Source organism: Danio rerio, chromosome 20 (assembly GCF_049306965.1).
Source record: "Danio rerio strain Tuebingen ecotype United States chromosome 20, GRCz12tu, whole genome shotgun sequence".
NCBI classification, from domain to species: domain Eukaryota; kingdom Metazoa; phylum Chordata; class Actinopteri; order Cypriniformes; family Danionidae; genus Danio; species Danio rerio.
Window position 1 is genome coordinate 20,953,755 of NC_133195.1, and position 15,577 is coordinate 20,969,331.

At 38.4% G+C, this 15,577-nt stretch overlaps 1 protein-coding gene across 5 annotated transcripts in view; it reads right to left on the reverse strand.

Moving 5' to 3' along the window:
• cdc42bpb (CDC42 binding protein kinase beta (DMPK-like)) overlaps positions 1–15,577 on the reverse strand; it is a 145,238-nt gene that overhangs the window by 112,899 nt on the left and 16,762 nt on the right.

Genomic DNA, 15,577 nt, shown 5'->3' on the forward strand with positions numbered 1-15,577 from the left:
CACGTGCAGTCACGTTAAAAACTCGACGCGTGCTGCTTTGTTAACGGAGCTCCGTGGACGAGGAGTAGTGTGTGTGTCTGTGTGTGCGTGTGCGCGCGCTGTCGTCCGGAGGTATGTGTGTTTGTGTGTGTGTGTGTTTGCGCGCGCGCGTTGTCGTCCGGAGCAGGGTTAAGTGCGTGCGTGTGTCTGTGTGTGTGTGTGCGTGCAATATGTGTGTGTGTGTGTGTCTGTGAAAAGAGCAGAGTGAGAAGCTAGGAGATCTCCTCAACTTTTTTTTGGAGTTTTTGCTCAATAAAATAGTTAGTCATCTGTATTTTCAAGTCCATAGTCTGTACTTACATTGACCCACTGGCAGCTAAAATCCACGCCTACGCTATCGAGCGTGTATGAACTGTGATTACTTTTATATTGCTGATTAGCTGTTTGGCATTTCACTCTCTGACTGAAGGCAGTCGACCAATCGCAACAGACTGTCATTGGTCCAATCAGCGCAGATTAGCTTCGCGCTAAGGAGGGGTTTGGGAACAAATGAATCACTGGACGATTCATACAGGAGTCGCTGGGATAATTAGGTAAAAATAAATGCAGATTATAAGACCATGAAAGTGTTTTTTGACCTTGCATGCATATTAAACTGTTGTTGGAGACCCTTACAACCAAGATATGACCCTATTTCATGTATAATATGGGCTCTTTAACTCATACAATTAATCGGTTAAATACGCACCCTTTCAGTCAACGATTAATCAGTTATTATGAGCATCCCTAATGGGTGCCATGCCTCCTTTTTCAAATCGTACATTTTTGTATGACTGAACTTGTACGAATTAGCCGCTTAACTGACAAAATGTAAAATAGTTACGTTTCCTCATGAGATCAGGCTGCAACAGCATCTTCAATCTTCAATATATAACTTTTACTTGAAGAGTCTGACATCAGTGAGATTAAATAATCACCTCAAGTGCATTTACTCAATTTCAACCTCTCGCAAGAGGGACAGACAATGAGACAGACCAAGATAGCCCAGCCTTGCAGAATTTTTTATAATGTCCTGATTCTAAAACAAACACACGTTTTAAGACTATTAATGACCTTTTTCTGGAATATGCAAGTTTTAGAACGTTCGATTTATTTACCTATGAAGGAAAAGACTTAGAATAATAAATGGCAGTAAACACTCAAACTACATACAAAATAAGGAATAAAAAAATACATAAAAAATACTATAAGAAAATACAAGTTTGCAAGATTAAGCAGGATGACAAGCTGTTTTAATGGTTAATGATCAATGGAACTGAATGACACCAGAAGTTTCAAGCCAATATGGTTCCAAAGGCTGTGCCCGCTCTGACGTGGAAATTAAGGTCAAGAGTAGAAAGTTGCTGTATCTGGTCTCGTTTCACTTTTATATGTAAATTGTGTACGCATATTTTGTAATACTTGGGAAAAGCCCAATACATATATCTGCCAGTACAAATTCAGCATAAGTCAAAAGTGGAAATAAAAACAGCATTAAACATGAAGTATTAATCTACTTGTGATCCAAAATGCTAAGATGTAATACAGGTCGTAAACCTTAAAACTATAATTACTAGCAAAATACTTTACAGCAGAACAGTGAAATAATTCCAACATTATCAAAATGACGAGTCATAAAATTATCCATGATTTAACAGAATTATATTATTACATCTTTAAATAAATATAATTAGTTATGAAATGCATACTGTTCTGTATTAAATACTAACAACATCTTAACCACAGCACACAATTACTATTTTGTTGTTGTTTTTTTTCTTTCCCTTTTTGGGTAGGGTAATATAACACAAAGTTTAATAAAAAGAATGCACTGTTCAAATGTTTGGGGTCAGTAAGATCTGTTTATCACTTTCTATTCATAGAAGCACAGTCACACAGACACACAAAACTTGTTTTATTTAAATCAAATATCAAAAAAGTACTAACCACAAACTTTTGAACAGAAATACATTTGAAAAGAAAAGAAAAACTACTTCAGAAATGTGTCCATTGCATTTGGTCATTAAACCCTTGTGCACTTTTCAAATGTACTACCCTTCTGTTAAGTTCGGGATGAAAACTAATACTAATACAAAACTGCATCAGATAAATATTTTTGCAAATTTGTATGCATAAATCTGTTGATCAACCTCAGTCCTGATCAATAGTAAATGTTTTTTAAAAAATTACAGGATTTACTCTATTAAGTTCACAAATTAAGTCACTGATTTGGTGAAAAAAAAACACAAAATGACTTATTTTCAATATAAAAAGTAGTTGTGTACTGGCTTTTTTTAACCCTTTATCAGAGTACATGTGAAAGATTAGTAACAACATTGGCTTTGAAAAATGTTCTCCCAAATTTACTGTTGGTGGCTGTTTTTTCCCCATAAACTTCCATGAGAACCACATTTGATGATGCATAAATACAGTCTTTGTATTCATTTACTCAACGCAGTTCTGAGAGCTGAGATGCACATTTTGATTTTCTCAGACATATCAAGGTAAACGCGTAAAGGTCACTCTCTCTCACACTCACAGATGTACACACATTTTCTTTGCTGTTACATTTCAAATAAAATTTTGAAACTAACCTTTGTTTGCACAGGCCTATTTAAAGGGTTAATGGTGCCAACTGATGATCAATAGTAAAAATGATGAATTTTCCCTAAATTTGCATGATTATATGGATCCAGTTCGCAATTACTTTTTATATTGAAAATATGTCATTGTCTGTTATTTTTCACCAAATCGGTGACATCATTTATGAATTTGGCAATTAAAGAGTTAAAATCCTGTAATTTTCAATGTTTTGATCAAGACTGCGGTTGATTAACAGATTTATGCAAAAAAAAAAAAGAAAAAAAAAATTATCGATGCACTTTCACAGCAGTTTCATTTAGTGGATGTTTTCATCCAGAACGTAACAAAAGGGTAGTAAAATTACCCAGAGTGTATCACTGAGTTTTTTTTTTCTTTTACTTCATAGCATTTTCTCAAAATATGTGTCAAAATAAGATGCATGGTTTCTGCTACATTCACTATTCCATGGCGGGGCGCCATGACAAAATTCATCCCGTCACGGCTACTTTACAGCTTCATATTCGAAACATTTTATCTTTTAATAGCGAGTAATAATCGCACCACAACGTATTAAACAATGAGTGAATTATAAGAGTGCAAACTTTTCTGTAACAATAGTAGTGCTGTGCATTATTTGTTTACCCTGTTAAGGTGACGTGCTGACTGACTGGCTGGCTGACTGACAGGTGCATGATGCGTTAGGCCAGCAAACACGATGTATAGCCGTTTCACTTTAATTTAGGATGTATTAATACCGTTCTGTAGGTCTATTGGAGACATTCATAAATATTCCTAGCAGAACTAATAAATGCTGGAGACATAGGCTGCGTCCGAAACCGCATACTTCCATACTATATAGTACGCTAAAATCAGTATGCGAGCCGAGTAGTATGTCCAAATTCATAGAATTCGAAAATCAGTATGCGAAGAGTACCCGGTTGACTTACTACTTCCGGCGAGATTGCGGAGTGCGCATCCCATGCATACTGCGCTATCCCATGATGCCCCGCGAGTGAATTCATGAATGGAAGTAAAGCGACGCAACTGACGCACGTAGGTCACGTGACCATGACAAAATGGCAGATGTAGTACGTCCGAATTCCATTCATACTTTTCACCTTCATACCGTCTAGAACGTACTTTTCTAACGACCGAGTAGTACGTTTAAATTCAAATGCAGTACCTACTGAGTAGTAGGCGGTTTCGGACGCAGCCATAGTAGTTACAAAAATGCACTAAAAAAAAAAATAAAAAAAAATAAAAAATAAAAAAATAAAAAAATAAAAAAAATCGCACTTCAGCAACATTTATTTGAGAGCGCACAAGAAGATCTGCGCTCTTGAAGTGGCTTATATTTAAGGGGGCGTGCAAGAAGTTGAGCATAAACAGAGGAAATCGGAGTGCAAGAAAAGAGATCCGCATGCTGTAGGCTATTACATAAATGCGATCTGGACTTCTAATACTGCGCTTACGACATCTGTCACTGAAATAATGCAACAGGTAGTTGGTAGATCTGTGTAAAAAATGCCTCCGCCACAGCTGGAAAAAATCCTAGAGGAAACACTGAAGATGTCACAAAAATAATTCTGCTAACTGAAACACAGAAAATGTTATGGGCAAATTAAGACATAAAATCACCCAAGAGTGAATAAAAATATCCCCAACCGCATATAAGGGTTAAAAAAAACAAAAAAACAAAACAAAATGCCATCATGTTCAACGAAGAATATATTATATACGATTTCATTTTTGCAAGAGTGTCAACGAGATGTGTTCAGAGATTTGTGACAGCTTTTTGAAGTTCCAGTCTATTTTTACTCCCCAGGTTTGTGTCATTCACCTAGTTTTCACCCTACAAAATGACAGACTCTGAGACCCAGATCTGCTGTGGAGCTCAAAGTGCTGCTCTAGACGAGTATTCTCCCTAGTAACACATCTTTTATTTATTCATTTGCTTCTTGCGCATCGTAACAAGTGTGCCAGAGTTTAGCAAATACAAAAAAAAGGCAGAACAAACAAATCATTCTTCGGTGATTGCAAAGTTTGACTGAAGTGTGTTGGTGAAGTTTGTTTTATAATAAAACGATCCTGCAACCTATTTCAGGTATTTCAGAGAAGATTAATGATGATGTCTACTAGAGAAAGCAGTGCACTAGTCTGTCCACATACATAATAAATTTAAAGCATCTGCGCTACAGAAATGTTGGGCATACAGTTTCTCTTCATCCAGCCAGTAACATGCATATTTACACTCCGAATGCGCAACATGAGCTGGAGAGCAAAAGATAGAGGCAGCTACCACCAGGATGCACAAGTTCCCTTGACAGTGTCTCTAGACATTTATAATACAGCCATAATGAGCTTCTGGTGAGTGTTGCTCATCTTCCATTCACAGAAAACTAGGTTGAGTACTTAAAATGCAAGAAAAGGTCTGTTGCATGTTTAAACAAGCATTTTAGATGAATAAAAAAATTCAAAAGGGTCTCAAAAATGGCTAGTTCTGGAGATGGGTGTGAGAAGGAGCAGTGGTAGAGGTAAGTTTGTGACTTTGGTAAGCCTTGATTAGACTGAATGCGAGATGTTTACAGTAATCCTCTGCTCAAGCCACCTGGCCAAGGACAAGCCTGAACTTCAAGACCTTTTTTGGATCATGCTGTGGCATTGACAAGTTAGCATCCGTAGTATAGCAACGTACACTTTCACTGGACAAGCCTGAAAGTTACCATTGCTGCATTAACTGCCAGAAATCTATAAATGCATTAAAATAAAAAGAAAGAAAGTATTAAACAGGGCTCGAAAATGCTACCATTTCGGTCGCATATGCGTCCGAAATTTTATCTGTGCGACCTCAAAATATATTTGGGATAATTTGTGCAAGTGCATAAAATTGATGTCATGCAACCAGTTTTCACAGCAAAACGTTCACCACATTAGGAATTAGGAGGAATTCACGCATTAAGCATCTTTGCACCTAAAAACAGCAAATGCAGCGCTCAGAAATGCTTTAAAACAGTTGACATGTCAACTTGCTGCAGTAATCAAAGCCCGCAATGCCTGCACTGCCTTCAAGCTCTTCTTATTGGCCCACTGCGCTAGAACAGAACGCAAATGGATTGGTTAATACCAGCTGTCAATCATTCAGTTCCGATGACAGGGAGCTACAGGTCTGGATATGAGAGAATGAAAACACTGACAAACCAGCTACAAATAATGTTACAAATAATGGCACAAAGTTACAAATAATGGCACATCTGATTAGTGATCCTCTGGGATGTAACGGTATCAGAATTTCACGGTACGATAATACCTCGGTATGAATGGCACGGTACGGTATTTATTGAATAATTTACAGGAAAAACAAAACTAATGAAAAGACTCGAAAAAAGTGCAAACAGTGTTTATTTACCTTAGCACTGAACATATCAATGACATACAAATTAGCCATCTTTCTGTAAGTTTCGAAACAGGAACTTCAATTTTTCAATTTTAATAACAAAAAACTATTAAACCATATTAAAAAATAAAGTTTCAATTTAGTATTGTTGAAAACTCATCACATTCAACATTTAATCACTCACTCACTTAGATAGAGATGGGTTTTTAAGGAAAATTATCATATAACTATAATCTGGTAAAAGCTGGGATCTCTGAGCATCTCCCCTGCAACAGAAAAAAAAACCCTCTCATTAGGGACTAAGGTTTCTGGGACAGAGAGATATGATTTAGCCAAGGTTGACAGCAGTGGGAAACGTTATGCATTGTCTTTCCACCACTTGAGAGGAAAAACCATGAGTGAGATAGAGGTCTCTTTGCGGTACAAGTCAATGTCTGCATTAATCTAACAAGTGTGTTGTGTTCTGCAGTCCCCATGACTGTTTTTAGTCGTATTCCCCGACTTATATTTCACCACAGTCTGGCAGTGCCTGCATACTGTTTCATTCTTTGTCTGTCGCCTTTTCTCCTTTTTTGTATCTTTTTAGAAAGAAATCAAAATGCTTCCACACATCCGATTTAAAACCCGCTTTAGGTTCGATTATTTCCAGCTCTTTTTCTTCCTCGCTACTAGCAACACACTCCATTTCCGCATTACTGGATCTGTAGTGACAACAGACCGCAAACGATGATGACCACGCCTAGGCTGATGGGAATTGTAGTTCCCGCTACCTCCCGTTCACTTCATTCGCCTAAGCAAACTTTTCTCAGAAATATAGTTTTATTGAGTCATGTGCCTACGGTAATATTGAAAAAAATTACTATTGCGGTATGATGGTATTTACAATATTGTTACATCCCTAGTGATCATGTAATGAATGTCAATCAAGCATTTTACACTTTTCGAAGAATGGATAAATGACTTTCAGTGGTTAAAGTCCGCTATGAAAATGACTAAAGCCATTCACCATAAAACCGGTGGGACGGAGTTTTTACGTAACCGTGTTTACCACTGAATCTATACATTAAGCATGATATTCTAACGTTATTTAATCCTTCATTTAATCATCACGATGCCATGGTTACATTTATTTCTAACAGATCTCAAAATGACTATGTTTGTCACACTGTGCATTTTGTGGACAATTTGGAGAATTTTACATTTTTAATTTAATAAGACAAACCGTATCAGTGCAGTTTTATTTTGATACTTTACAAAACTGCATAAACCACCCGTCTATTCATGCCTGATGTACTTTCTACACTTTAAACCAGGGCTGGTTATATCGAACTGTGATAAAATGTAATTCAATAACAATTATAAGCTCTGGAATTTTTTACTCTTTACTGGTTTAAGAGCTAATCAGAAAGCAGAAATGTGCAACAATGGGAATTTTAAAGTGTTGATATAGAGATATACCAAATTTTCGGCCACCAAAAATTTATCAGCTTAAAATGTTATGCCATTCAATGGACTATTTTTTGTGGCTTGAGTCTTTGTTGGGTTACTCTTTTAAATCTGAAAGCATTAACAACTCATCTCAAAATATATATTATACAATATGGAAAAAAATTATCAAGATCGTGTTTTTGCCATATTGCCCAACCCTATTTAAAAACATACAGCAAATTGATGACACCTTAAAAACATTAAAATAAAAAGTTTAATCAAAAACACCCAAGACCAAAGAGCCGCGTCAAGAACACCATATGATCTCCAACACAATACTTGGAGACTCACTCTGAGGTTGTCAATATCATAAAGAGTGCACTATTGATGTGCTCAATCATGAAGCAAGCCTGGCGGCCACTAAATGGCCTATTAAACATTGATGAGGAAGTCATTCTGAGACAGTCGCAGAGGGACTGATGGCTGCTGGACAGTTTGGCTGGGTGCAGGAGGTAAAAGCATCAGTGCCCCGCCCCGGGATAATCCATTATCCAGCACCAGCTGCCACACGTTCCCAGCCCCCATCAAAACAGCCATTTACTGGCAGAATCCTAATAAAACACTCACTGCCACATGCAGACCTGTGCTGGATTCCAGCTCACCTACTGCTGAGGTGACGTTTCTGATCAGGACAAGCTGGCAAGAAGATAAGCTGGATGGCAGGTTAACAGAGTTATAACCGATGTTAACTTTCAAGACTTAAAGTAATAGAATAATTTACTTAATATACCACCTTTTTTCTCTCTTGGTCTCTGAAAGTGACAATAATGTCCTTCAGCAGTTCACCAAGGCACGTTTTCATCTGTTATTAACATGATTCAATCAAATATGGTCAAGAGACTCAGAGTCCCCACCAAACGTGCATTGAAAAGCCTCTATTGTGACCAATCCTCTTTAGATTTTTTCAAAACACTTTCTTTCAATATTGTCTCACAGTACATCATTTCACAAGAGGAAAACAGACAAAAACAAGTACTTTATTAGTAAAAATAAAAAATAAAAAAAAAACCACCAAAAAAAAAACATGTCTCAATTATAACAAGCGTAAAAACAAGTGAATAATAAGGAAGTGGACTACACTTATAGTTTCAGTCATAACTGGTGTGTTCTGGAACAAAGTATGAACACTTTTATTTGGAGAATATTGGAGAACTTACAAAAAACATCAGATAAAGGCCCAGATATACTTCAAACGAAATCGAAGAATGAACTTAAACATAAATCGGAAAAAAAAATGCATTAAACTAATTTCATTTCAGGTTTGTTTTGTCAGTTAGCAATTTTTTTGGAAAGATCGTTTTAGCTCCTGAACACCTTGGAACTAGCCATTATAAAAACTAATGTGGGTGTGTTTTAAAATAACGCCTTCTCTGACATGCAAATTGACTGGTATCTCATATCCAAGGCGGTCAGCCAGGAGTACAACATTCAAAACAGCAACACCAATTTAGTAACATGAATAACATGAATACACTGGATAGTCAAGTAGCAGAGCTGGTACAGATGTATCCGCACCTGTATGATCACTCAAGCCTCATCCACACTACGAGTGACTCGCAGCAGCAAAGCAACAAGCGACCATTAATTTCAATGGAGAAGAGTAAACAAGAGGTCTGCAATCCCGCGGCTGTCCGGCGGGCGCCGCAGGACCCGACCAGATTTCTGCGGCGCGGGAATAAATTTCCGAATAAATCGCGAGAGCGGTCGGTAACGGGTTTAATTTGGGACGGGAGCGGGCTGTCTAGCAATATCGCGGATATTGCTATGCGAATGAGAGAGAGAGAGAGAGAGAGCGAGCGAGCTTTGCCTGTGTGTGTGCTTGGTGCTTGTGTGTGTGTATGTTAGTGCGCGCGCGCGAATATGAAAGAGAGAGAGAGAAAGAGAAAGAGAGAGAAAGAGAGAGAGAGAGAGAGAGAGAGAGCTTATTTCCAGATAGCAAAATACACTCGGGCCAGTTCCGGCTAGATTCTCGCCTGCCAGAGACTTACCACTCAGCCCGGCTCCGGCTGCCGGACTCCGGATGCTTGTGGACTCACTGCCCGATTCCGGCCCAAATCAATCGGGCCAGATGCGGCGGCCGTAAGCGAGCCGACGCTGCCGCATCCGCGCCGGAATCGGCCCGAGAGTAATGTGCGCTGCAGCCCGGAGCTGGCGCGACTCAGTATTTATATACCTTCATATAAAACCTTTTGGTATTACATGGTATTCCAAGCCTTTGAGTTGATATAACAGCAAACGCCTGTGTGTCTGCTTGGTGCTTGTGTGTGTGTTAGTGCGCGCGCGTATGAGAGAGAGAGATTTGTCTGTGTGTGTGTGTGTGCTTGGTGCTGTGTGTGTTTATACAGACAACTTGGCTGTCTGGACTGTATAGCTGGGTGATTTTCGGTTTTATTCTCCCCCGCTCTTTAGCGGGATCGGGCGCGGCGGCCACAAAACGGGACGGGTCGGGCAGCAGGACAATAAATTCTTAATATAAGCGGGAGCGGTCGGGTTCGGGCGGGAGCGGGATTCAAAATTTAGTCCCGCGCAGATCTCTAGAGTATACTTCCAGTGACCTCAGTCTACACCAGTGACAGCGACCGTTGACGGCCAGGTGAGAAGTTGAAATTCCTTTAACTTTATGCAAATAGAGCAATTTTTTCAATGACAGCCAATAAGAGTACCAGTAGACTTTACATGATCCTCTCTCAGCTCACTCAGAAGCTGTTCGTATTCTCTGTGCAGTAGACCTACACAGACCGGCGTTTGCAGCAGGTCGCCAACCAGAGCGTCATGCAGCTACAAAGTTGCTGCTAGTGTGAATGTGGCATCAGAGATATTTTAAATGCTCTGAGCAGGTCACAAAATTGATGAGAAGAGCCATTGTGTTGTGCCACATTATTTAAAGTTCTAAAAATAATCCATTCAGTGTCTGTCCACTGCCAATAGAAAACAATGTAAAGATGAAGCATACTGTGAGGTTTCTAGTCTAGTGTTCGACAGACTGGAGAAGACCGTTTACCAGATATGTATGAAACTGTCCTCTCTCACAGCCGTCATCGTTGTTGTGTTTAGGGAGGACACGCGAGCAGTGTGACAATTCCACCTATTGCACCATGGGATGTTGGATTGTTCAGAAAAAGTATACCAACACTCAGCCTTTTCAAACTTCTTTTTGCCCTCAAACAAAAACCAAAAATAAAGCTTGAAGTATATTTTGTGGTTGTTTAATTGCATTTGTGAGTGTTAACATTAGGAAATCAATTTTACTAGTTTTCAACTACCTCTAGAAGTGGTTAAAAGTGGACAAGCTTAAAAGGTTTCAGGGCGTACTTACACTATGCTATACGAGCCCAGGCCCATTTACCGCATTGTTTGAGAAGTGCGAGTGATTTGAATCGGGCTCAGGCACTGTTAACTTGACCGACTCTGGGTCGGCTGGAAGAGATGGGCCAGAGCGCGGTTCACTTAAGCTTTGGCGCGGTACGCTTGTGTGAGTGCAAAGCATGTCGGAGCCCAAAACTGAAACTTTTAAGGGACTGTTTCATGTGGATTAATCATTCTTACTGTTCAATGAACACAAACTGTTGTAGTTTATTAAAGACGCAAACCCCTCACTGCAAGACAGCTGCACCTTTAGCAAACCTCCTAATTCCTGCAGCACGAGGACTTTATAATTGTTTATGAGCGTCAAAAGTGGCTGCGGGTCACAGCATATCAAACGACTTAAATGATATAACTAAAGAAATCTTCACTGTGCTGAGCGAGAGCGCTTACTGAACAGCACATCATCGATAACGTAAGCATGCCCAGGCCCGAATGTAATATGAGTACGGCCCGTCGGGGAAGACAGGAGGGGGGACAAGCGTGCTTTGGCCCAGTTCAAGGCAACTGCACATAGTGTGAGTACACCCTCAGACTCTGTTTACCCCTGTGTTTAGCCCTTCGACATGTACCTAAATACTAGCCAAATTAACATTTATGGATTGTAAAATGCACCATGATGTTTACGAGGACGATGGAAAATTTATTTGTAAACATAATTGCACAATGTGCACATAATTCGCAATTTACAAAATATGTTCATACATGCAGTCAAATATGTGCAATGATTTTAGAAGTCATTCCTAATCATGCAAGAAGACTTGAGTAATCAAAAATGAAAATTAAATGTTTTACATTTTCTAAGACCATTAAATGCTTCCCCCTTTATGCATCTTCTTGCAGTAAAAAAATATGTTTTAAGTCAAAAATAAATATTCAAAATTCGCACTTTTAATTTTTTTTTTCCGTTTTTGGTAACCGCTTTGCTCATTAGATCTACTCAAACACTGATTTCTGCAAAACAAGCAAAATAAACAACTTCCCCAATCGTCGCCCAGCTTTCAACTTCTCCTTTTGTAGGTTAAAATAAGCTAATATGACACTGAAAAAGCCCAACATAACCACACTATTACCATCATCCTTCCTCATAGTATCTAGCCAATGATTGTATATGGAGTCATAAAACTAAAATAGTAACTTCAACCACATGTGTTGATGTCACTTCAGGGTGTATTAAATATATATTAAAAGACAACAATTTATCCTGTGCTGTAGTGTGAATTGTAGAGATAAAATGAAGACTTTTGTCTAATAGAATAGCAGTTTTCATTACAAATGAAGGGAATTCAAAGGTTTTCAGAGTTTCGGAGTGGCAGTTATCCCACTAGAAATGTGGTACAGTGATAATCTGCCAAGTATAAGCAAGTTTTAATACAAAAGTATTACATATTATCAAAAACCAAAGGAAAAAAAAACACAATACAGTCACACTGATTAAATTAAAAACTTTTTGCAAATGAACAAAATCGACCATAAAAATCCTTACACAAATGGGAAAACAAAACTGCTGCTACTCAGATCAGTTGATATAAACTCATTCATTTTAGCACAACTGAAAGTTAAAACAACATTACAACATTTATTTCCATAAGTGATCCCACAAAAGCCGGCAAACCCATATATGGACATCAACCAGAATTCAGCTGGTGTTACACAATAATGAAGATGTCAAAGACCAAAATAGAGCTGAGAAAAAAATGTGGCCTCCCACCACAAGTGTACTGATGGTAACAGTCACCACTATTGGCATGAATGGGTCAGTGACTTTCTAAACAGACAATGTAGCATGTCTCGGGGACGGAGCCTCTGTGTCATTCATTACTTGGGTCTTCAGCTGTTGCGGCAGACGTTTACGCAAATCACATCCATCACACAAGACTAGGTGTGTCGCTTGAAAGTCTTGCCTAGACAAAATGGTGCAAGAATGCAACCTTCCAATAGATCAAATCAATAAAATACACTCTTACACAATATTGAAAAAGTAAAAACTGACTGCACGGTTTGAGCTGAAAGCTTATCTTACAGTTAATACGGAGAGATGAAACCTGAGCACAAGGGCATGATGACCGTATCGAATTATTTTGAGGTCAAGTTTTGAATGGAGTGGCTTTTATTCTGCTGAAACGTAAAGGATTTTTTTCAGGGAAAAAAAGCTGACAGGAACAATGTATCTGCAACATGTCAGAAAGAGCAGGAATAAAAAGATGAACATTCATCCAGTGTTATAATATCCTCAGGGGATTGGCACTTTGACTAATAAAGATCCTGTCCATGCCGCATCATTGCGAAATTCAGAAAGGGAGTGCAAGAACATGCTGTGGGGTTATGAAAAAAAAGACAGTAAAGAAGATTGTTTCTCAGGGCGAGTCAAAAAGCTTGGAGGGGAAGAAAAAAAACATTTATTGGAGTTGTTCGGGCATGACAGATGAAAATCTGGAAAATAGAATAGAGGGTCATGTCATCCATTCCCCTTCACCGTCAATCAGATAGTGAAAAAGGGGTTTCAGAACAATTTGTGCTTCAGTTTCTCAAATAAAACAATGTATATTTGTCAGAGTTAATGGTTATTACTGAAAATTGTATGTCTTAAAATAAAACATAATTAACGCAAAAAAAAAAAAAAAAAAAACACACACAAAGGCCTCATTTCCACCAAGTGTTTTCAAATAATCAGATAATAAGTAGTCAACTATTGGTAATAATATTAACTGAAATGAGTCTGATGGGAAAACTTGGGGTTGGATTTGCTCAAGATGTTTCTGTCTAATTTATTCAAGCTCTACATCTCTCTATGTGAAACAAGAGTACTAATGTATGAACGAACCCATGTTACGTGATAAATGAGTAAGTTGCAGGAAAAAAGGGTAATATAAAAGGATGTGAACAGCATCAACACTGTAAAACCCAAAAAGTTAAGGTAACAAACCATTTAAGGAAGCCGATTGCAACAAAATATTTAAGTTTAAATACTTATCCTAATAAGTAATGTGAACTTAATCCATTTGAGTAAACGAAGCAATTTTAGCACAGTAAAACCCAATAAATGGAGAACTCAGACCAACTGAGTATTGTAAAACCCAATAAGTCGAGGCAACTCAAATCATTTGAGGAAACCGATTGAAACTGATTGAAAAAACTAACCTATATGAGTACTGTGAACTTACTCCATTTAAGTTGAAATAATGAGGTATTTAATTAACTCATTACCTTTAATACAGTTCAAAACGCTTTTCAAATGAGTAAAATGAACTTTTAGTAAATTGAGTTAACAACACTTATTTTATTTGATAAAGTGGACTGTTGGTTTTTACAATGTATACTTTGTTTTATAATCAGTCAACATAATGACCACATTAGCGTTTACACTATGAAAGCAATCAAATGCATTTTCGATCACCTCTGCAAGTGCTTAAAAGTCGACAAGCTCAAAAACCTCAGATCCCATTTAAACCTGTATTTATTGTCAGCCAATTGAGTTATAATCTTCACACCTGGTGTGAACAAGACCAGAAAACACAGCAAGACTGTACTTAATGTCTTCAGTAAAGGAAAGACGACAGATTGAAAGACATTGAAATAAAATGCAAATAAATGGTTTCTGCAAAAAGACACCATTTAACAAGCTCACACCCTCCGACACGTTAGTCTGTTATAGGATTGTTAAAAGTATTGACCTCAGTACCAATTAGTACTCAAATGCTAAAAGTCCTTTTGAGAGCTGTTGAGCATTTCAAAGTTTCGTCAATCTGTTGATCCTTCAACCGATTGCTATATGTCAGTTCATAAACAGATCAGCTGATAGACTCCGTTTCTGTGTTAGCACTTGTTGAAAAGTGGTGAACAGTCATGACCTTCTTTGCCAATCACAATCATATCTACTTAACATGATGCCCAATCAGTGGTGTTTAAAATATTAGCGAGAAATGGACGTTCTTAAAATAATTTGATACGTTTGACAACTCTAATATGTAATGGTTTACAAGTTATCACGAGAAGTTAAAATCTTTAGGGTAAAACTTAATGCAGTTTTCACTTCCGGAAACTGGCTGTTGCAATTTATAGGGCAGGCTTTATCAGAGAGCCGGACGGCTAATCTGTGTCATGCTTACGGCCGACGGCCTAAAAGCAGAAGGAGGGGGAGCAGGGGGGTATATCGCCCACACATGCCTTGTGTTGGGGGAGGATATTAGCAAGAATGACTGGAATTCTCTTCAGTCCAGCCGCTGCTTTGGGTCAGGTGACAAAGTCCCAAGGGACACCGACTTCGCAACAATGTATGATCCTTTAAAATATTCATCTCACAACCCTAGTGGTAGATCATAATGACTTTGCTGCAGTCTGTACATCTGTAGGGCTCAGGAGTGAACAGCATTTGTTTTGAAAGGCATTCCTGACACAAGCCCTGTCCTGACTCTGCACCTAAACCACGCTGTGTACATGTCAGAGAGGTATGCAACGATTCAGGGTGGCCTGTGCGGTGAAAAGAGAGATGCCTCACTCGGTATAGACCATTTGGCCAGTTCACAGGAAGCAAAAGGCTGGTTCTGGACAGAGGACATACCAGACATTTCCAATGTAATGGGAGTTGCAGCTTGCTCATTTCCTCCTGTTCAAATTGAAGAGTAACCCAGGGCTGGGCTTGTCTGTTTGGCCCAATTAATGAGATTGTGTCTTCTCAGAATTCAAGAAGGGTGAAATTGATTTAAATCCTTTTGTGTGTCACAGACAGAG